This window comes from Hemicordylus capensis, chromosome 1 (genome assembly GCF_027244095.1).
Source record: "Hemicordylus capensis ecotype Gifberg chromosome 1, rHemCap1.1.pri, whole genome shotgun sequence".
NCBI classification, from domain to species: domain Eukaryota; kingdom Metazoa; phylum Chordata; class Lepidosauria; order Squamata; family Cordylidae; genus Hemicordylus; species Hemicordylus capensis.
The window spans coordinates 25,762,582-25,783,923 of NC_069657.1; the positions used below are offsets into that span (position 1 = coordinate 25,762,582).

At 44.6% G+C, this 21,342-nt stretch overlaps 1 protein-coding gene and 1 long non-coding RNA gene across 2 annotated transcripts in view; one reads left to right on the top strand and one right to left on the bottom strand.

Moving 5' to 3' along the window:
* Nucleotides 1-21,342, bottom strand: part of EML1 (EMAP like 1) — a 212,178-nt gene that overhangs the window by 149,185 nt on the left and 41,651 nt on the right. The gene's annotated exons all lie outside the window — the stretch shown is intronic.
* Nucleotides 16,437-21,342, top strand: part of LOC128326283 (uncharacterized) — a 46,008-nt gene continuing 41,102 nt past the window's right edge. Inside the window, exon 1 of the long non-coding RNA XR_008307929.1 lies at nt 16,437-16,509. This is a non-coding gene — a long non-coding RNA (uncharacterized LOC128326283). The remainder of the gene's footprint in view (nt 16,510-21,342) is intronic.

Consider the following 21,342-nt stretch of genomic DNA (forward strand, 5'->3'; position numbering starts at 1 on the left):
TAAATAGGGCCACAGCACCCACTTTATATACTTTATTACAAAGTGTTAATAACACTTTAAAATTAGGTTATATTTAGGTTTCCCACCCTCTCACATCTGCTTTGTTTCTAAGTGCTGAATCTGCTGATAGTTTATTTAATTAAACAGAAACCTAGCAAGATATATCAGTGTAGAATTAAATGGTGGGCTAAGGACCAGAAGTCGTAGGTTCAAATTGCCAGCTAGGGTCTGCTAGTGTCTCAGTGAGCAAGGCAGCTGTTCCTCTCCTAGAATAGAAATGTTGGTGGCCTACACCACAGGACTGTTGTGAGGATGGATGAGATAAGGAAATGTCAGCTGCTCTATCACTTGGGAGTATTCACTTATCTCAATTAATAATATGAGATTTCTGTGTTGGAGTCAGGTCTTCTCAAGACTAGAAAGGAAAGCCTAGCATTTCCAGAAAATCAGCATGTTGGTGGTAAGAAATGTGGTATGAACTCCTCTTAAATCTGCTTGAATATATAGAATGTGTAGTCAGGCGTCACCTTTTGAAGCATCAATTTATGGGAAAAGACAAATTATTTAATTTGCACAGACTAGTCACAGCGTGAAACCTGGCCTTTAGGCCTTTTAAGACTAAGAATCTAGATTAGATTTCCTTAACTAAGTGCTAATACACATGCACACACAGAGACAGAAAGAGAGTTTCTTTCTCTACATGCTAATACAAACACAAGTAAGACACATTAAAAAACCCCAAAAGATTATAATGCATGCTTTGTTTTTCTCATTACCACTTAAAGGAACAGCTGTTTACAGCCCTGCAAGTTGCTGAAACAAACCCATCTTATTAAACAGAATTAAGCCATTAATAGTATTACAGCTTGGCTTGGATTTACAACCCTTTTTTCTACAGCCACCTGTCCAGCTTTTCTAATTATACCGAAGGAACAGAAAAGCTGCTGCTTGCCTTCAGTTGAAACTAAAAAGGGCTCCTCCTTCTGAAATGATCATACTCAAGAGAAATGACTTTATGGCCTCAACATAATAGCAAAGATTAAACAATGTTCTTAAATGCCTTCCAATCCCCACCCTGTTTCTGGCTGTTCTCTTCTCTGTCTCCCTCTCTGAGCCCCTTTCTGATGTAATGTTTTGCAGTTAGGGGAAGGATTTTGGAGTGATTTCCTTGGATGCATGCATGAAAAATAATTTTTAAGAAAGCTTTGTCCACACAGCTTGCTGAAGGATGATCCTATGAGCTGCAGCTGGATACTTAGATAGTTCCAGTTCATGGAATCGTCCTTGATCAAGTTCTGGCAATATATTTTTTACATGGATTGCCATGCATGGAAATTATTCCCAAACACATTCCACAAATGCATACTATTCAATTGGAACAGAAACTCTCTCTCTCCTTCCGGACATTCAAAAGCTGGAAAAAATGAAAGTGGGAACAACATTCTAGATATAATATCCCAATCCCACACTAGTCTTTTTCAGAATACCCTTAACAAACATCCAATAGAGTATGAATTAAAAGAGTACAGACTCAGCCACATGCCCAGGAAGATGTGGACTACAGCAAAGCTACAAAGAACAGGAAGAAGAAGCAGCAAAGACCTGCGCAGACTTCAGGAGGTCCAATATGATCCATCTGGACTGGCTCTTCAGGAATGGATTTCATATTTGTGCCCAATGCTTCTGTGGCTGGAGGCAGGGGATGCCCAGTAATATTCAAAGAACTTTGCATGAGAGGCAGCTGGTTCCTTTCCTTCTTTATATTTATGTTAAGGTTGCAATGATAGTGGGGCTGAACACACACACACACAAACACACACACGCTCTAAATTAATTGAGCCTCTCCTAAGCCATAGTATTAAGGTGATGTCGTAAGAAGCCGCTTAGGATGCCAAGGTCATTGGAAAGGGAGAGTTATTGTACTCCTACACTCCGGCAATAAACTAATTTGCAGCCCAAAGGCTGCAAATTTTATTGCCTGTCTTGCCTACCTCAATTCTGAAAAGTGCCCTAATACTAGCTGGAAAGATGCAGGGCTTTTCGTTACCAATGAATCAACCAACCAACAAAAGATGCCTGGTTTTACACTGGCATACCTTTCAACCTTTCCCAAATGAGAATGGGGACATATTTGTAACACTATTCTCATACCAAGGATTAATGCTTAAACCCTCACTATCACCCACATGCCTGTCTACTACATATTATGCAGTAGCCCAGGCATTCCTAAGCTTGGGCCCCCAGATACTGTTGGATTACAACTCCCATCATCCACAAGTGCAATGGCCCTAGCTTTCAGCCACTGTGGCTGGGGACAATGGGAGTTGTAGTCCAAGAACATCTGGGGACATAAGATTGTGAACCCCCACAGTAGTCTGTACTTAATTGATTCGAAAGCCAATAAATTGTTTTTCAGTTGAAGTTATGCAAGAAAAATATAACTCTACTATCTGTACTCCGTAAGATTTCAAAATAAGTCTTACTAGCTGTAGCTGTGAGACATCAGTCAGTGAACAACATAGTGCCTTTATGTTCCTGTAAGAATATTTTCATATATTTACATGCAGGTACGCTAGAGACAAGATGTATCTGCACCCCACTCAGAGATGGGGGAAGAAGCTGAATTTATTTCTTTAGAATATTTATTATTTCCCACCACTCCAGCACACTGCTGCTGAAGGCGGCTGATAATAAAACCATAAAACAGAGCATCATCAATAAAACAGTAAAAAAGACTATCAAAACAATAAAAACACAATACAGAGTAAAATACAAGAAGACACACTGAAAGACAAGATAAAACAGGTAATAGATATGATAAAGTAAGACAAATCAGCAGTCAGGACTAAAATGGATTTAAACTGGAAATTCAATTACTGAACCCTGGATGACAACAGCTCTAGCAGCTCCTACTAAAACTTTCAATAAGGCATCCCCCAAAGGCAAAATGATAGGGGACAAATATTTACCAGGAACATCTCTGCAAATAAGGTGCATTGGTGACATTACTCAAAATATAGGCTAACTTTAGAGATATTTATTTAGCAGAGTTTAGTACAACATAGGTTAGATTCGACAAAAGCCCATGTCCATGTTACCCTGAGGGCATAGCCATACAATGGAATGAAAGGTATATCACAGTCCAGGAACCCTTGGGAACTGTAGTTCTGTGAGGATGAGACTGAGGAAATCTCAGCAAGCTACAGAAATCTCAGCAAACTACCACTCCCAAGATACTTTGGGGAATACATGAAATTTACACAGGTATAAAACCCATATTCATTTGTGATGTGGCTTGGCCCTCAGTGGTCCTCAGCGACCCAGATGGTGTGCCAGTCTTTGTCTTGTGGTCTACTCTGTAACATCCACCTTAAGACAGAACCCCAACTCATTTTTGTATAGCCTGAGTGGGTTATATCTGCCACAGAGTTTTGTTCTTTGTTTGGCCTTAATTTTAGGTAACAGAAGTTTTGACTTTGCATATATTTTTAGATGAATTGATAGACAAAACCAAATGAGCAAGGCTAGCTTTTATATTTCCCCCCTCTAAGACTGCAACTCTGGATCATCCAGGTGGCTCATAGGAGAAAAGGGGGGAGGTTAACACCCTGAATGGATAAAAAGTAATCCTGTTCTTTGCTCAAGTGGAGGGTGATTCATACTATATTTCGGTGGGCTATTTCAAGTGCCATTTACTTTTCCTCTATGAGCCCTGTTCTCACAGGCGCTCTTAACCCTGGTCTTCCGGGCCAAAGTCCAGGGCCTCCACACTCCCTGGGGGCCTCCAAATCCTCGTTCATCTGACTCGGGTGGTGTGGTCACCACGCCACGCTGCCAGCCCACACTGCTCTGGGCAGCCAAGCATGACCTCTGTTTTAGAGACAAAGCAGGGAGTGAGGAAAGAAATATGTGGAATGGGAATATGTTGAGTTGCATGTTGCAATGTTTCTGCTAAATAGACCTGTTTTATAGTCTTACATTCTTGTGAGTTCAGTTGCTGTTTGAGGCCTAAAGAACCCACGTTTTAAAAATAATGTATGTGTCATGGTGTGTGTGTGTGTGTGTGTAGGGGGATGATGCTTAATTTGCAGTGGGGGCGGGGGCAAGGGGGCAGCCTTCAAAGGCCTTTATTTTATTATTTATTTATTTATTATTAAAACTTTTATACTGCCCTTCCAAAAGGCTCAGGTCCAAGCTCCAAAATTACCCAGGTGCACTTCTGCCAGCTCTTGATCATTTATTTAGAACAACAACAACAACAGGCTTTTCACATAGCTAGGCACTAAGGGCCAAACTAGACAAGATTGTCATGGATTGCTTGATATTTCTATTTCTTAAAATTTATTTTATTATTTATTTTATATATATACCGCCCTTCCAAAAAATGGCTCAGGGCGGTTTACAACAAAATCAATAAACAACTAAAATCCAAACTAAATCAATTAAATAATTAAAATCATTTACACATTAAAATAATTTAAAACCAACATTATTTCCCCTTAAAAGCAAGACTGTAGCATTTGGGGTGGATTTCTAATCCTTTCCCCTAATCACAGTCACCCCACACCCTCAAACTGCTGCTTGTCTTGCTATATGTACATGTCTGGATTATGCCTGTATGTTTTCCCTTGTAGAAAAATAGGTTTGGGGGACACCTAAGGGCTGAGATAAGGAAAATAAAGTGATGGCGGGGGAGCTTAAATAAATCCTTCAACAGCACAGTCCTGATCCAATTTACTTCTAAGAAACAAATAAAAGTGTCAAGAGATCCTGTCACAGATTTATCAAATCTTGTCTAGGTTGGACCTAAACTACCAGTGACTGCTTTTGCGCAAAAACCACCCTAGTCAGTCACAGGCATTCAGATGCAGAGTTGGTGAAATGGCTTACACAATGACTGCATGGTGATTCAATCTAAGAAAAAGACAATGAGGTCATTCACACAATCAAAAAACTATGTTCTACCCGGGTTTGGGCACTGTGTGTGCTCCCAATTTTTGGTTGTGTGGAAGCAAGGTAGGAGGAAAAGCTACCCAGGTTTTCCTCTTACATTACTTCCATACAACTGAAAACTGGGAACACACATAGCTCCCAAACCTGGGTAGAATACAATTTTTGATTGTGTGAATGAGCTCAAATTTTTAAAAAAGCTTCTCCATCCTAAATGTGACATGCATCATCCTCTTAATATCATTCAGAGGGGATTACTACCGGACAGATCTGAGTACCAGTTTCTCTTTTCCAGAAATTCAGCACCACACATACCATACACTTTTGGACAAGTTTCTGTTCTGCAGTTCCTACAGCTGAACTCTAGCTGTTTTAATTATCTCCCTCCAGTGTCTATACTGACAAAGATTAGAATCGTTCAGACAATGGTTTTTCCCGTGACACTCTATGGATGCAAAAGCTGGACTTTGAAGAAGCAAGATAGAAAAAGTATTGACGCTTTTGAACTTTGGTGCTGGAGAAGACTTTTGAGGATACCATGAATAGCCAGGAAAACAAACAAATGGATCGTAGAACAAATCATTCAAGAATTTTCACTCAAGGCACAAATGACCAGGCTCAAACTATCGTACTTCGGACACATTATGCAAAAACCCAGCTCCCTTAAGAAATCCATAATGCTGGGAAAAGTTGAAAGAAAGAGAAGGAGAGGACAACCAGCATTTTGGTGGACAGACTTGATTACTTTGGCCATGAATGCACCACTGAGAGACCTTAAAGGCCAAGTTGAAGACAGAACACCCTGTAGATAATCTATCTACCTGGTTGCTAAGAGTCAACAACAACTTGACGGCACTTAATCAATCCATCAAATCAGTTTTAAAAGCAGTTTGGGTGTTTGTCACAGAAGCTGTAGGACATAAGATTATCTGAAGAAAAATATGGTGCCCAACATCCCCACATGTGAGCGCAGTGACTTTCATGTGGCACAGAGTGCTTTAGAGGGAAGGAGAGGTTGACAATAATCCACTCCACGCCCCGCATGAGCTTCTGTGCTGCTTTAGTCTGGAACAGACCCTCTGCACATGAGATTCCTTTGTTGCACGCATGCTTCATTAGTCAGGATGTCAGCTGGTATGAATATTTGTAAGTCTGTGAGATCACAACCATTCTCACTCGGATCGGAATGTGGGTCGTGTACATAACATTATTTGTGCAATTCATTAACGCAGCATTATTTTTAAAAATCTGTTATAAGTATCTGTTTAAATATCTTTTAAAATATCTTTTAGCTATAAACTAACCCACCAAATATGAGGCTGATAATAGACAACTTCAGATCAAGAGCATATGTCTCACTGCTCAGTCTAGCTCTCTCCTCCTGTCCTGAAGGACTAATTTTGTTCTGTGTAAAAAGTTAATAATATGTCAAGAGCTGGTCTTGTGGTAACAAGCATGACTTGTCCTCTTAGCTAAGCAGGATCTGCCCTGGTTGCATATGAAAGGGAGACTAGAAGTGCAAGCACTGTAAGATATTCCCCTCAGGGGATGGAGCCGCTCTGGGAAGAGCAGAAGGTTTCAAGTTCCCTCCCTGGCTTCTCCAAGATAGGGCTGAGAGAGATTCCTGCCTGCAACCTTGGAGAAGCCGCTGCCAGTCTGTGAAGACAATACTGAGCTAGATAGACCAATGGTCTGACTCAGTATAAGGTAGCTTCCTATGTTCCTATATTTCCTCAGATACAAACATATGAAGCTGCCTTTTTTCAAGTCAGATCATTGCTCCATCTAGCTCAGTCAGCTACACTGACTGGGAGTGGCTTCTCCAAAGTTTCAGGCAGGAGTATCTCCCAACCCCAACTGGAGATGTCAGGGATGGAACGGGACCTTCAGATGCTCTTCCACTGAGCTATAGCCCCTTCCTCTAAGGAGAAAGAGTGCTGACATCTAGTCACCCATCCAAATGCAAACCAAGGCAGACCCTGGTTATTAAAGGGCAAAGTTCATGCTTACTACCACAAGACCAGCTCTCCTCCCTAGATGTGTGCCCAGAAAGCCATGAAATAACCAGTGCTGGCCGTAGGATAAATAGTGCCTATATCTCCCATCCAACTCATGGTTCACTCAAAAAACAACAAGCCACAAAGCTCAGCTTGGCCTCCCCTTCTTTAGGCACTGTGGATGACTGCCAGCGTGGTGTAGTGGTTAGAGTGCTGGACTAGGACCAGAGAGACCCGAGTTCAAATCCCTATTCAGCCATGAGACTAGCTGGGTGACTCTGGGCCAGTCACTTCTCTCTCAGCCTAACCTACTTCACAGGGTTGTTGTGAGGAGAAACTCAAGTATGTAGTACACTGCTCTGGGCTCCGTGGAGGAAGAACAGGATATAAATGTAAATAATAATAATAATAATAATAATAATAAAGTCCAGCCTCTTGTGAGTATTAAAGAATTAGAAGATTTCAGAGCCCAAAGCCTCGTCAACAAAGGCAATAGTCTATCACTGCTCTGGCTTTGTCTCCACCACCACCACCCCGCCTCCCGCCTCCATTCAGGATGGATAAACTGTTGCATTTCTGCATCGAGACCGATTGGATCGGCCATTCAAGTACTCCTGGTATAAAGATGAACCAAAATTACCTGTCTCAGAGGAGGTAGAGGCTGCATCTCTGTGTGAGTCACTGTGCTGTGTTTGCCTCTTTCCAGTCAGGAAATAAGATATGCTTGGAACAACGATTCATACAGAAGAAAACACAGAAGAGTGGGCTCCTCTGAGGAGAGAAATGCTTGCTCTTCAACTCTGTTATCGATTTAACTGTAAGCATGAGGTGAACCTCAGAGCCAAAACTACTCGTTTCAGGGAGCACCTGTTGAGCATTTCAGTAAAAAAAAATTTTAAACAGTAAACAGCAGTTGCATCACACCCCCTGTAGATCAGGACAATGCTGGGTGTGAAGGGCCTTTAACCTCAATCCAGACAAGACCCCTCATTGTGAAGCTATTTGTCAAAGGGGGGAAGTTCCCATTCATTATTGGGAGCCATTCTTTCTTGACAGATGGCTGGTATGGAGGGACAGTTTATTTATTTATTTTTTTTTATTTATATGCTGCCTGACTCCAAAGCTCCTGGTGGTTCACAACAATAAATACAATTAAAACACAATAAAACAAACTATTAAAATCATAATGATTTAAAACAATTTAAAATATTCAAAGATTACTAAAAGCCAGGCTAAAAATATGTAACTTAAGAGCTCTATTAAAGGCTGATAGCCACCTAATGGCGCAGTGGGGAAATGACTTGACTAGCAAGCCAGAGGTTGCTGGTTCTTCGAATCCCAGCTGGCATGTTTCCCATACTATGGGAAACACCTATATGGGGCAGCAGCGATATAGGAAAATGCTGAAAGGCATCATCTCATACTGTGCAGGAGAGAGCAATGGTAAACCCCTCCTAACAGAGACAACCACAGGGCTCTGTGGTTGCCAGGCGTCGACACCGACTTGACGGCACACTTTACTTTTCTTAGAGATGTTAAGCCACGAATAATCTATAGGGAGCGCATCCCACAGCCCAGGAGTGACTACAGAGAAGGCCTGCTCATGAGTCGCCAACAGATGTGCTGGCAGCATCCAGAGACGAACTTGTCTCAACCTCAATGTGCAGTGGGGATATCAGACTGTTGCAGAGTGGTAAGACTGACCCCGACCATGCCAGGGTCCCAATCTGCAGGGAGGAACAGCTGCTATTTATTCTATTGTAAAAGAGAGAGGGAGAAATAAAACTAAGCATGGAAGCACTAAGCATATCCTTCCTACAATGTGTAGTTTGACCTTCACCTAATGGAAATTTGCTAAGCAGTAACCTTAAAATCCACTCTTGTGTTGCCACAGGCTGTTTATTTGCCCATTTAACCATCTGCATGATGATTGCAAGTAAGACTTTGGAGGAGGAAGTCCATGCAACACCTACGGAGGAACACCTGTGAGCAGTGAGCATTTGAAACTGATCAGCTGTGTCCTCAGAAGTTGCTGAGGGAGCATTTTGTAAATTAGTTCTTCCTGTGTTACACTGTTTATGTGAGCAGGCCATTAATGTGAGCTGTAAAATGCACACACACAACCGATGAGTCAGTTACAACCGATGAGTCAGTGCTTATCCCATTGCCAACCCATCTATGTCAAGAGGAAACTGTGTTCTGTCCAGCGAGAAGAGCTGTCAGTACTGTTTACAATGGACGTAGAATGATATCATTTTCTTTGGGCCAACTGGTTGCTGCAACTTAATGCTCTCTCTCTCTCTTCTGTATCCTATCTGATACTTGGTATGCTTTTGGGAGGAGCCTTTGGAAGGCTGCACATATCTTCTACGGGAACGTACTCATGTGTGATCTAACAAGCAGAAGTTGGATTCCCAGTTAGCTCTAGTTCACAGGATTATGACAGGCTTGAGAGAGAATACTTTGCAGTGGTTAGAGTGCCAGACTAGAACTAGGGAGACCAAGGCCAAATCCTTACCCAGCCATAAAGTGACCTTAAACCAGTAACATACTCTACATCTAACCAACTTCACAGGGTAAAATGGAGATGGGAAGAACCATGTACCTGGTTCTTGCAGGAATTTTTTTAGAATAAATGGGCGTGGGGGTGGGAAATGACCCAGCATATGCATTTCTGAAATATTAACATACATTTTTGATCAGACTAGGAGCCCTTTCTTACGCTCATGTGAGCGGGCTTCCTGTTGGGGAAGAGTGCAGAAGCTTGCCTTCCCCACAGGTGATCCCGGTGCCAGGTGCTGCTGCCCCAGGCAGCATGGAGGTTCGGGGGCTGGGACACATCATTCCAAGCCCCGGAAATCCCACAATGCACCGCGTAAATGTGTGGTACGTTGTGGGGAACCCCCCCCCAGCAATGGATCAGTTAAACAGGGTCAGTTAAGCAGGGTTAAGGGAGCTCTCCCTTAACCTCGTTTAACAGCTGGGCTTCATAGCCGGGTCTGCCACCAAGGTGCTGCCGGGAGCCACACAGCTCCCAGCAGTTCTCACTGGCAGCCAAGCCCGGGCTTGGCTGCCTTAGCCCTCACTTGGCTGCTCATAAGAACAGCCTCGAGTATGTGGACATTTTTGAGCAGACTAGATTGCATAAATAACCTAACGTTTTGGGGAGATGCTGTGATAGCAGTATAATTTGTTGCCGGCTGTGCTCTACGTCAAGGATTCCTTTGGGGGGTTTTCTGGTTCTGTGAATGCTCCTCAGTGGAGGAAATGTCATGCTGGTTTGGGCAGCTCTGTTCTCTGGCAATGTTGATCAGGGGTTTTGAAACGGGTTAACAGCCACTCAGCAATAGAAGCACTTCTTCTAGGTCGGGGGTTTCCAAATGTGGGTCCCCAGATGTGTTGGTCCACAACCCTCAGCATCCCCAACCGTAATGGACAGTGGCCCAATCATAGGAACATAGGAAACTGCCATATACTGAGTCAGACCATTGGTCTATCTAGCTCAGTATTGTCTTCACAGACTGGCAGCGGCTTCTCCAAGGTTGCAGGCAGGAATCTCTCTCAGTCCTGTCTTGAAGAAGCCAAGGAGGGAACTTGGAACCTTCTGCTCTTCCCAGAGCGGCTCCATCCCCTGAGGGAAATATCTTGCAGTGCTCACACATCAAGTCTCCCATTCAGAGGCAACCAGGGCAGACCCTGCTTAGCTATGGGGACAAGTCATGCTTGCTACCACAAGACCAATCCTCCCACTGCAGCGATGCCATCCAGTAAAGCTTTGAATCCTCATTTACCAATGTGCAGTTTACACTACTCAGCATCCTGACTGTAACTGTGGATATTTTTTGTTTTTTTTAAAAAAAATTTATTTTTACATTTATATCCCACTCTTCCTCCAAGGAGCCCAGAGAGGTATATATTTATTCTCACAACAATCCTGTGAGGTAGGTTAGGTAGAGAGAGAAGTGGCTGGCCCAGAGTCACACAGTGAGTTCTGTGGCTTAGTAGGGATCTGAATCTGAGTCTCCCCATCCTAGTCCAACACTCTAGACCAGGGGGTCTCAACCTGGGAGCCTCCAGATGTTGCTGGACTATAACTCCCAGCATCCCCAGCTATAATTTATTGTGGCTGGGGATGATGGGAGTTGTAGTCCAGCAACATCTGGAGGCCCTCAGGTTGGGAGCCGCTGCTCTAACCACCACACCATAATATCTTTGGTGCTGCAGCAACCACTCACTCAAACACATACAGTATCTGATAACTTAGCTAAAACATGCACACATGGACCATGAAACTGCTCAGGTCTGCCAGCAAGAACTGCAAATGTTTGCTTTAAGAACGGATGGTTTCCAGTGGTAATTCTGAACATCTGAGCTATGTCTACAGCCGGTTAGCAAAAGCACATTTAGCAAAATTAGCACTGAGTAAATCTTAAGCCAATGTGACTTCAGCCTAAATGGAGTCAGCCAGAATGAATCATGCTTTGCATATTCTTTGGCCTGAAAGTGTGACTAAGAACGGGGTGGGGGGGGGGATGATGGGTTGGCTTTTCTAAGCAATCAGTCCCTCATCAGGTGATGCAATTCAGAACAGTCCATGTAGTTAAAAAGCTTTAAGAAAAGGAGCTTTGTCCCTCTGCCTTCTCTTTCTATCACAGCGGATGATGATTAAGCACCTGCATTCTATAATAGTAGAGCTAGCTAAATGGGGTTATTTGAATGAGCCATATCATGTTCACTAATGAAGAGGAAAGTTTTACAATGGGATTTTTTATTTTATAGCACATACCTGTGCACAGTGGTGGTGTGTCCTGGCATCCCTATGCAAAATGATAATGGCAGCAACAACGCAAGTCAGGGCTTTACAATCCTTATCACACTCATTAGCACAACAAAAGAGCAAAAGATTAAGGGGTTATTGCTTTGGCCATGGGGGGGGGGCAGCATGCCGTGCCAATGTGGGTTACTGGAGAACCTTTTTGAAGGAAGATGGGGGGTGGATTTGCCAACTGATCAGAGAGAGAAAACCTGGCCTAGCTTACTTATGTAAAGGAGTGGTGATCGTCTGAAAAAAATGGTAGCCCTAGCAGCATATATGCCTCATACCATGCATGGTATAGCATACGAGAGAGAGAGAGAGAGAGAGAGAGAGAGAGAGAGAGAGAGAGAGAGTTGTACAGTTCATCAGTTCATCACTGGACACAAGAACATAAGAACAGCCCTGCTGGATCAGGCCCAAGGATGCTTATCTAGTCCAGCATCCTGTTTCACACAGTGACCCACCAGATGCCGCTGGAAGCCTACCAGCAAGAGTTGAGGACATGCCCTCTCTCCTGCTGTTACTCCCCTGCAACTGGTACTCAGAGGCATCCTGCCTTTGAGGCTGGCGGTGACCTATAGCCCTCTGGCTAGTAGCTGAGGACAAATGTCCTACCTATGTTTGGGAGCTATGTGTGCTCTCAATTTCTGGTTGTGTGGGAGCAAGCAACCAGGCAGGAAGAGGGAGAAGTATAGGGATAGGCACAAATTGTGATTCAATATGAGATTCGAAACACACTCCAGTCCCTTTAAAATGGAGGAGAGCAGGTGCATTCCTGCTCCTCCACCACTCGCCACCACTTCCTGAATTGGCAGCACTCCTCTCAGCTACTTTTGTTTGCCAGCAGAGCTCTCCCCCAGTTTCCCTCGTGTGACACTGGCGCACACATGGCCTCCATGCATGTAAGGTTGCTGACCATGCAAATGGCCCTTGAGTATGCATGGGAGCCATATGCATGCCAGTGTCACATGAGGATAGCTGCGGGAGAGTGCTGCCAGTGTGCAAAAGTAGCTGGGAGGAGCACCACCGACTCAGGAAGTGGTGGTGAGCAGCGGAGGAGGTATGTACCTGCAGGTATGTACCTGCCCTCCTCCCTTTTAAAGGGCCGGGGATGTGTTCCAAATTGCATATTGAATTGTGATTCATGCACATCCCTAGATAAGTTGTTTATGGAATCAAAGTAGGAGGAAAAGATGGGTAGGATGGATTTTCCTCCTACCTTGGTCAAATGCTGGGTATGAAAGCTGGGTAGGACAGTTGCACCTGAAGCCCTGGAGAGTTGCTGCCAGAGTAGACAGTGCTGAGCTAGATGACCCAATGGTCTGTCTCCATATAACCTATATGTAGGTTCATGTAACCTATATAATATTAGACTGTTGGCTCCTTCACTCTAAAGCATCCTGAAATGGAAAAAAAGAATTGCATTGAGAGGGAAGGTGTCCATAGCTCTTCCCTACTCACCACTTTCCCCCTAAAACTCTCCCCAGCCACACTTTCTTCCATAGGATTTCATATGGAACAGAAATAAATCTCTTTATAATGGAAGAAAAATAAGTTATGCATGATTCCTCCCCCAAACACCCCCACCTGGCACCTTTCCAAACATATACACAAGAAGGGATGACCAGGATGTAATTTACAGCACAACAAACTACTGTGAAGCTGGATGAAATGAAGTAAACCAGTGTGGTGTAATAGTTAAAGTTTCAGAGGAGGTCCAGGCTCGGACTGGCCCACAGGGCAACAGGGCATATTTCCTGTGTGCCCCATCCACGGGGGCGCCCCGCACTCAGCAGCAGTGAATACTCCCACCCTTAATTACCCATTCTGCTCAAAACCTGGTGCCCTCCCCACATACATTCCACCGCCCTCTCAGTGCCCCCAGTCCGGCCCTGAGGAGGTCTTGGGAGATCCATGCTCAAATTCTCATTAGGTCATGAATTTCATTGAATAAGGAAGTCACTGGGCCCTTTTGGACATAGTGCAAAAGTGCGGGTTGACGAACCTGAGGTTAATTCTTGAACCCAGGAATTGTTCCACAAATAATTTTCCAACCCAGGTTGGGGCAACCTCCGGTTTCAGGGCAGAGGAGCCCCTCCTTCTTCCTGGTCCATTCCTGGTCCATCCCAGCAAGCTGCATAGCGCTTGCATCACCAGACTGTGGGCAGGGCATCAGCAAGGTGGCAGCCATTGGTCCCAACCTTCAGTGCCCAGTGTGTTCATGCCCAATATGGTGGTTCTCTTTATTTAGCAGGGGGAGAGTAACTGGCCCTATCCAACCCCAGCACAGTACCTCCAGTGACTGTTGCTGGTGTCTATCTTATATTTCTTTTTAGATTGTGAGCCCTTCGGAGACAGGGAGCTATCTCATTTAATTTAATTTAATTTAATTTATTTATTTATTTACTTATTTTTTATTTCTCTATGTAAACAGCTTTGGAAACTTTTTTTGTTGAAAAGCGGTATAAAAATATTTGTTGTGGTTTTTGGCATGGAACACCCGCCCTCAGCAGGGAAAGGGCATTTAAACCCTTTTAAATGGCATTTAAACCCTTTCCCTCACAAAACGTGTACCTCCGCCCTCATAAGAGCCCTGCAGCCAATATTGTTTTGCACAAGCACAATTAATGTGCTAAGTGCTAAGTGCTAATGGTAACTGAGGAATGGAGAGGGACACTATTTTTCTGTTACTCTGGGAAGGGATCATGATGACTTCCTAGGAGGGAATATGTATATGAGGACAGGCAAGGGATCCTGGGGACTGGTCCACTGTAACAAAGGATGATCTTGTGATGGCAGACCCGATCAAAGCAGTCCAGGAACCCCCAACACGCTCCTACCCCCATGGCCAGGGATTATCACTCTCATGAGAGGACCAGTACACTGGGGAGGTGCAGAGGCTCCATGAGCTTCAGGTCTCCATTAGATTGTGCCCTCATGACTTAGCGCATCCAACTATAGGTGCTCCCACTGATATGGGCCACCCAGAATATCTGTTTAAAAATAGAACTCATACTCCTCACCTTCCCCTCTACACTCAACCTCTACAGACTCCCAAGGAGTCTGGGCCACTCCATGTGTCTGGCTGTTTCCCTGTGGGCTCAGTCTGGGAAGATTAGGGATGGCACCTACTACACATTCAAAATTCCTAGGCTGGGACTGGCGTTGCGACATATGTAGATTGGCTGCCTTGGAGAATTGCAGGTGAAGGGAGCCCCTATTTTCAGCAATCCCTGGCAAGCAGGGTGACCATACAGAGCAAAAATCAACATGCATACGTGCCAAGGGATGTCCAGAATGCCGGAGTGAGTACTTTCACTCCTGCTGTCCACCAGTCACCATGAACTGGAAAGGTGTTGGTGTGGTACCCTTCCCCGGGGCTTGGTTTGATCTAGCAATGGGACTGGGTGGTGACAGCCCTCCAGCCCACATGTGTGTCTCTATGGCAGGCTCAACTTTGGCCCCGCCAGCTGTTTTTGAACTACAGCCCCCATACTCCCCAGCCACAGAGACCAAGAGCCAGAGATTATGGGAGCTGTAGGCCAACATTTGCAGGAGGCCGAAGTTGAGCAGGCCTGCTCTATGGCCTGCCATTCTCATGAGAGAGCAGTCCTTGGGAGAAGGATTGTTGTAACATATCCTTCCCAATGTACCCCAAGATGGTTCTTCTCATGAGTAATGCCAGAGACTGCATGCTTGCACCCAAGGAGAAGGAGCTGGACCCCTCTTCCCCAACTAAATTCCCTCTACTAATTTGTACAAAAAATAAAGCTGAGCCACTCAAGAATTCCAGCAGCTGCCTTAAAACTCAGACTCCGAGTATAACTCCCCTGGCATGTGTTCGGAAACAACCAGGTTGCCTGGTTTATGGTGCCACTGGGACTCCATGTGCTTCTGAAAATATTGCTTCATCACTTGTTTGTGGAGACCTCTCCACAAAGTGCCTGTCTTGTCATCCCATCCCCTTTTCCTGCAAATTGCCAAAGGGGGGGAACATGAGACACAGTGGAAAGTGGGTATCCCACAAAGTGGCTTTTCCCTCTGACATGCTTTGAAGCTTGGGATGAGGCAACACGGCATCCCCCTTGCTGGGCAATGGCTGGAGGAGTGTGGAGACAGCGGCGGGCTGGGCAAGTGCTTGGAGAGGCAGCCAGTGAGAAGTGCAGCAGGCATAGAGCAGACACGTTTCTGGGCTAGTCTGAGCCGCCCAGTCCATGGTTTTGGCAGTAGCCACAGCACAAAACCCAGGTTGCAGCAGCGGCAGAATTTGGACAACACGATGCTGCCTCCAAACCTCAGGTTGGAGCAGTGAAACCCACTACAAAGCTAAGGTTCAGATTACAGTTTTGGCTCCAAAACCTCAGGTGGCTTTTGTGCAGGTGCGTAACAACGATTGGGCAAGGGGAGGCAGTTGTCTGGGGGCCCCACTGCCTGGAGGGACCCCCCAGAGGCACCTCACGTGACTTCCCATTGCCCCCTGCCCAGCCCCAAGGCCCCTCAGCCACTTGCCCTGTTTGCTGTCTCTCCAGCTTGTTCTCCTGGCTGGCAATCCAGCCGCAGACAAGCTGCAAAGAGCTCCTTTTCTCCCGCCTCTCAGCTGATCGGCGGGTGGGCGGGGCTTCCACGGAGGCCTCGTGTAGGCCTCTGTGAAGCCTGAACTCCAGCAGGGCCCAAGCAAGCCAGGAAGGAGGAGGCAGCCAGAGTGGCCACCACTGGTCTCTGCAGCAGAAGACCCCTTGCTGCCAGGTAGAGTGTGAACTCCTTTTTGTGGTTATTCCCCCCCCCCATATATAGGCATCTGCTTGCCATAGGGCTTTGATATGGGGGGGGAGGGACTGAGAAGTCTCTGAATATTTATTTTTAAACAGCTTGGAAAATTTGCTGGCTTAAAAAAAACTATCTAAAAAGTCCTATAAGTGGCTTGTTTCATGGCAAAAAATTACAAAAACTTCTGGAAGAAACAGTATTATATTTTTTTTATTCATTCATTCATTCATTCATTTATAAATGCACTTATGTTCAAGTTGTTTTGCAGCCCAGAAGGTCTGAGTGAGAACTGTGAAGCATGTGCTGTGCTTTTATTTTATTTTTCTTGTGTGTGAACTGCTCCCCAATAACTTGCAGGGACTTCAGGGTAAATCTCGCCAACATGTGAATGCAGCTGCTCCATTCCAGAGGAGAGGTGTGTTAAAGGGCTTTAAAAGCCTCCTGTGAAAAACCTCCTGGAATCAAACTTGACTGAATTTGTTCAGAATTCTGAGAAAACAAACATAGGCTCACCCTGCATGGTTGAAAGTCTCCTTTGCTAATCTGTAGCGAGGGGGCCATTTTAATCATTCATCTTTCTAGTGTGTTCTAGGCATTAAAAGTAAAACAAATGTATAGTACTCAATGTATATCACTATATATTGTGACGTGTGCGTGTGTGTATTCAGTGAAATGTATTTCCAGGCAGCATACTTATTTTGGAATATCAGACTTAAATCCTTGGGGGCCTGGGGTGTGCGGAGGCCCTGGACTTTGAGGGGGGGGGGCGTTTTAAAATCTCGTCTCTGGGCCCATTCCAACCTTGCTACGCCCCTGCTTTTGTGCGACTCTTTCGGAAGACCACGAAATGGAACCTCTGGCTCATTTGCCTCCGGTTTGGCATTATGTGTGAAGGTGGCCACTCTCTCTCACCCTAATTTAACCTAAAGGGGAGGGCGACATCATATATGCTCCCAGAATTCCTTGGAAGAAGGGTAGGACAGGAATGTAATAAATACAGATATGCATATAAACTGGCAGGATTCACTTCTTGGTGCAGAGCTGGTGCCTTGCAAGGAAGATGGATTTTATTTAGATTTTCTTTTCCTTATCCCTAAGGAGATAATACAGGCTCAGCCATTTGCACAGGCTCCTGCTGCAAACTAAAACTGTTTTGCCAGTTCCCTCACATGACTGATTCATTCTGAGGTCTCCTGGGCTTGGCGCTTAAAGAGGGCAGGGCATAACAATTACTCCCTTCCTTCCCCTTCTTTGAACCCTGTGCCTTTGCTCTAGAAGAGGCACTGAAGGTACCTTTTCGTGAGTAAGAAAGGAGCAAGCAGAATGAATGCCTAGATGCACTAACATTTGCTAATTGTAATCTGTCTGGTAATACCCAGGAGCTTGTAACAGGCTTATAAAGAGGGGATTACTAGGACATGGCTAGGCTGTACAGAAACTTATCTAAATGACTGTCCAGAATGAAATCACAATATAATAGAAATCCTTATGCAACCAATATTCATTGTCTTGACTGAGGCTGGTAAGATTTTTGAGATTTCTTTTCCTTGTAAATTCTTGACTCCACTTAGGTCAGTAGCCATTTCAATGAGATCAGGAATTTATCTCTCTGTTGTAGCCATCTTAGGGCATGTCTCTTCACTACAGACTTGAACTGTTTTCTGAATGCTATCATTCTCAGACATTCTTCTTAGATCTTGATTCTTAGGATCTCATTTGGAGAAATTTCTGCAACCTGACAAAACTACTCTTCCCACATGTTTTATAGCTGCTTCACAAGAGTGTTTTTCACACAGCAGGCTTTACAGCGAGTTTACTGCAAGGCTTTTCTGTGAGTTCAAAGTTGCCCCAAGAAACCAATGCAAAAAGTGGATTATTATTTTTAACCCCAGATATAAATCAGGCTACACTCTAACTCACAATGAAAAACTTGAATCGTGTGTGAAGTGCTCCCTGATAGCTCACAGAGACTTCAGGGTAAATCTGATATGTGAATGCACACCCGCCATTCCAAAGGAGATGCAAGCTAAAAGTCCTGTGTGAAAACGCCAAGGAAATCTTATGTAGATTTAATTAAGGATTTATTCAGTAGCAACTCCATTTTCTCTTTCTCCTTTCCCGCCCTTTTCCTTTCTGACTCCTCCCTCACATTCTCCACATTGATCCCCACTGGGACAAATGTCCAGACAAACTGCAAAAGATTATTGGATAGAATACAACACTACAGTTCTTTGAAAGATATGCTGCTTAAGCCACTTTAGAGGCAGTTTTACCCATGTTAATAGACGGTGACACGAAAAGCTTGTTATAATCACCATATTATTCATTGTCACAAAATCCATCCCATGAGTTCCAAGGGGCAAAGAATTAGATTTCCACCAGTGCCTTGGACGTGGAGCAGCTCTAGATGGGACTCTGGCTGCATGTTGCTCTGCCAAAAACCCCTGTCCCATGCAGAAGCTCTAAGAAGCCAACATCACATGTGAAATGTTCCTATCCACCATGCAAGGCCTGCATTTGTTCCCAGTCTGCCTTTCTGTATGGCTTCTGTCTGTACTATAAAGCACCTGTGCATAAATGTTGCATGAGTATCAGCTCGAGCTCAAGGTAAAAACATTTAGATTGGTCACACAGAGCTCTTATAAGGCAGTATTTGTGGTATTTGGCAAAACAAACATTGCTATCCGCAACTCTCATTTAGGGATGTGCACAAAACCACCTGGCCTGGTTCGGTTCAAGTTCGAATCAAACTGAAACTGCACTGGGCCAGTTTGGTTTTGGCCCCCTTTGGAACCTCCCCCTCCACCAATTTGGTTTGGGGGAGGGGTTCGATGAGCCTTAAAATTTTTTTTTAAAAAAAACTTACCCCCTCCGGGGGGCTTCTCCAAGGTGGTGGTGGCATGTCTGCAGAGTTTGGGCATCTTCGGCCCTTTTCGAATGGCGTGGAAAGGCCTATTCCCTGGCTCGGTGGCCATTTTGGAGGCAGCCGTGCCTGCACAGTAGGACCCTGCATGGCCTGGGTCATGGTGTGCAGGCGTGGCAGCCTTCAATATGGCCACCATGCCAGGGAATAGGCCTGGAAAGGGCCAAAGATGCCTGAACTGGTTGGATTTTAAAGAACGGAAGGCTGGCGGCGGGAGGGGGAACCTCCACGGGACCACCACCACCACCTTGGGGGAGCCCCCCAGTTCAGGGTTAAGCTTTAAAAAAATTAAAGGTTTGTTGAACCCCCGAACTGGGTGGGGTGGGGTTTCGTTTTGGGTTCGAGCTGAACCCAGAGGGGTTCGGCTCAACCCTGAACCTCAGAACTGAACCAGTTCAACATCGAACTGGTTTGTTTTTGAGCCTGTTTGCAGACCCCTACTCTCATTCAGTTGAGAAGTAACTTTTTTAAAAAAATCGGGAATTTTCTGCTCAAAAGGGATGTTGCGCCTCTCTGGACCCCTTATATTATTAATATAGAGCAGGGCTGCACAATTTTGGCTTTCCATCTGGTTTTGGACTACATCCCCAGCCACAGTGGCCAAAACTTAGGAAAGATGAGAGCTGAAGTCCAACTTCTGCAGGAGCGCTGAAACTGTGCAGCCCAAATATTTATGCAATACCCGGGGTGGGGGGTGGGGTAGAGGCATGACACCAGATTGAATATGGCCTTTGTGGTTTCACCAGGTGAAAGATTGTACCCTTAACCAAAACTGCCCAGAGAGCTTGGCTTGCAGGTGATTTAGAGGTTGGAAACATAAAACAAAAATTAATAACATATTCAAAAGAAGTGAATCCATGGGGCAGGGTGGGTATTGTATTATGGAATGAGCTTGGCCAACCTTCATGGAGTCTGAGCCATTTTCAAACCTTTTCCTCACCTGGCATTCAGGTTTGAAAATCTAGCAAGTATTGGCAGGGATCTTCATTAGTGAAAATAAGCAGGATCAGAAAGCCACATTTGTAATGCCTTCTGCAGTAACATGAGTAGAGAGAATGGAGAAACAGATGATTCAAAGGGTGATCCATTTAATATACAGACATGCCACAATAATAAAACCCGCTCCATTACTTTCTCTTTCACTTACTTTCTCTCAAGGTAAGCTGCTCTAAATGTGTGCTGATTATACACTGCCATTTCCTTCTCCCTTTCCCACAGACCTGTCTAAATTATACAGTTCCAGGTGGACTTTTGAACCCATATTTGAGAAAGCTTAGAAATTAGACCTTATGAGAGTTCGCGTCCCAATAACATTAAATAATATACCTTAAATGAGCATAATTAGAGGGTTCTATTTCCCTCTTGGGACATTCTAGTGAAATAAAGAGCCCACTTTTATTTCACTATTGTGGGTTTTTGGTTGTCACTAGATCCCTTGATGGGATTATAGGTTTATAATATACTGTTAGAGAAACATTAGCTCCTTTAGGAACTGAGCTAATAGTCAAGGGGGAAAAAACTATAATGGGTGGAAATCTTTCCCCGCGTATTCATTCACAGCTGAAAGTTATTTTTATGCTCACTCTGCATGCACATTCAGGCATTGCAATCTGGTTGCCTCAATCAACAAAATTACTATTAAGCTTCCACTTTCCTTCCAGTACTCACCACTGTATATATTATACATTCATAAACCAGACTGCAGTAGGAAATGTTATGCTTTTTGTTCACTAACATTAAACCCAAGGAGGGAGCAACCAGTTCATTTGTTCAGTGCCTGTAGCTTCCATGTAGGTTGGTTGGGTCATCGATTTGTTCCTGCACAGGACACTAGAGACCTCTATGGAGAGATAGCAGCACTTCTACCATGTAAATTGGCCCTTGCCACT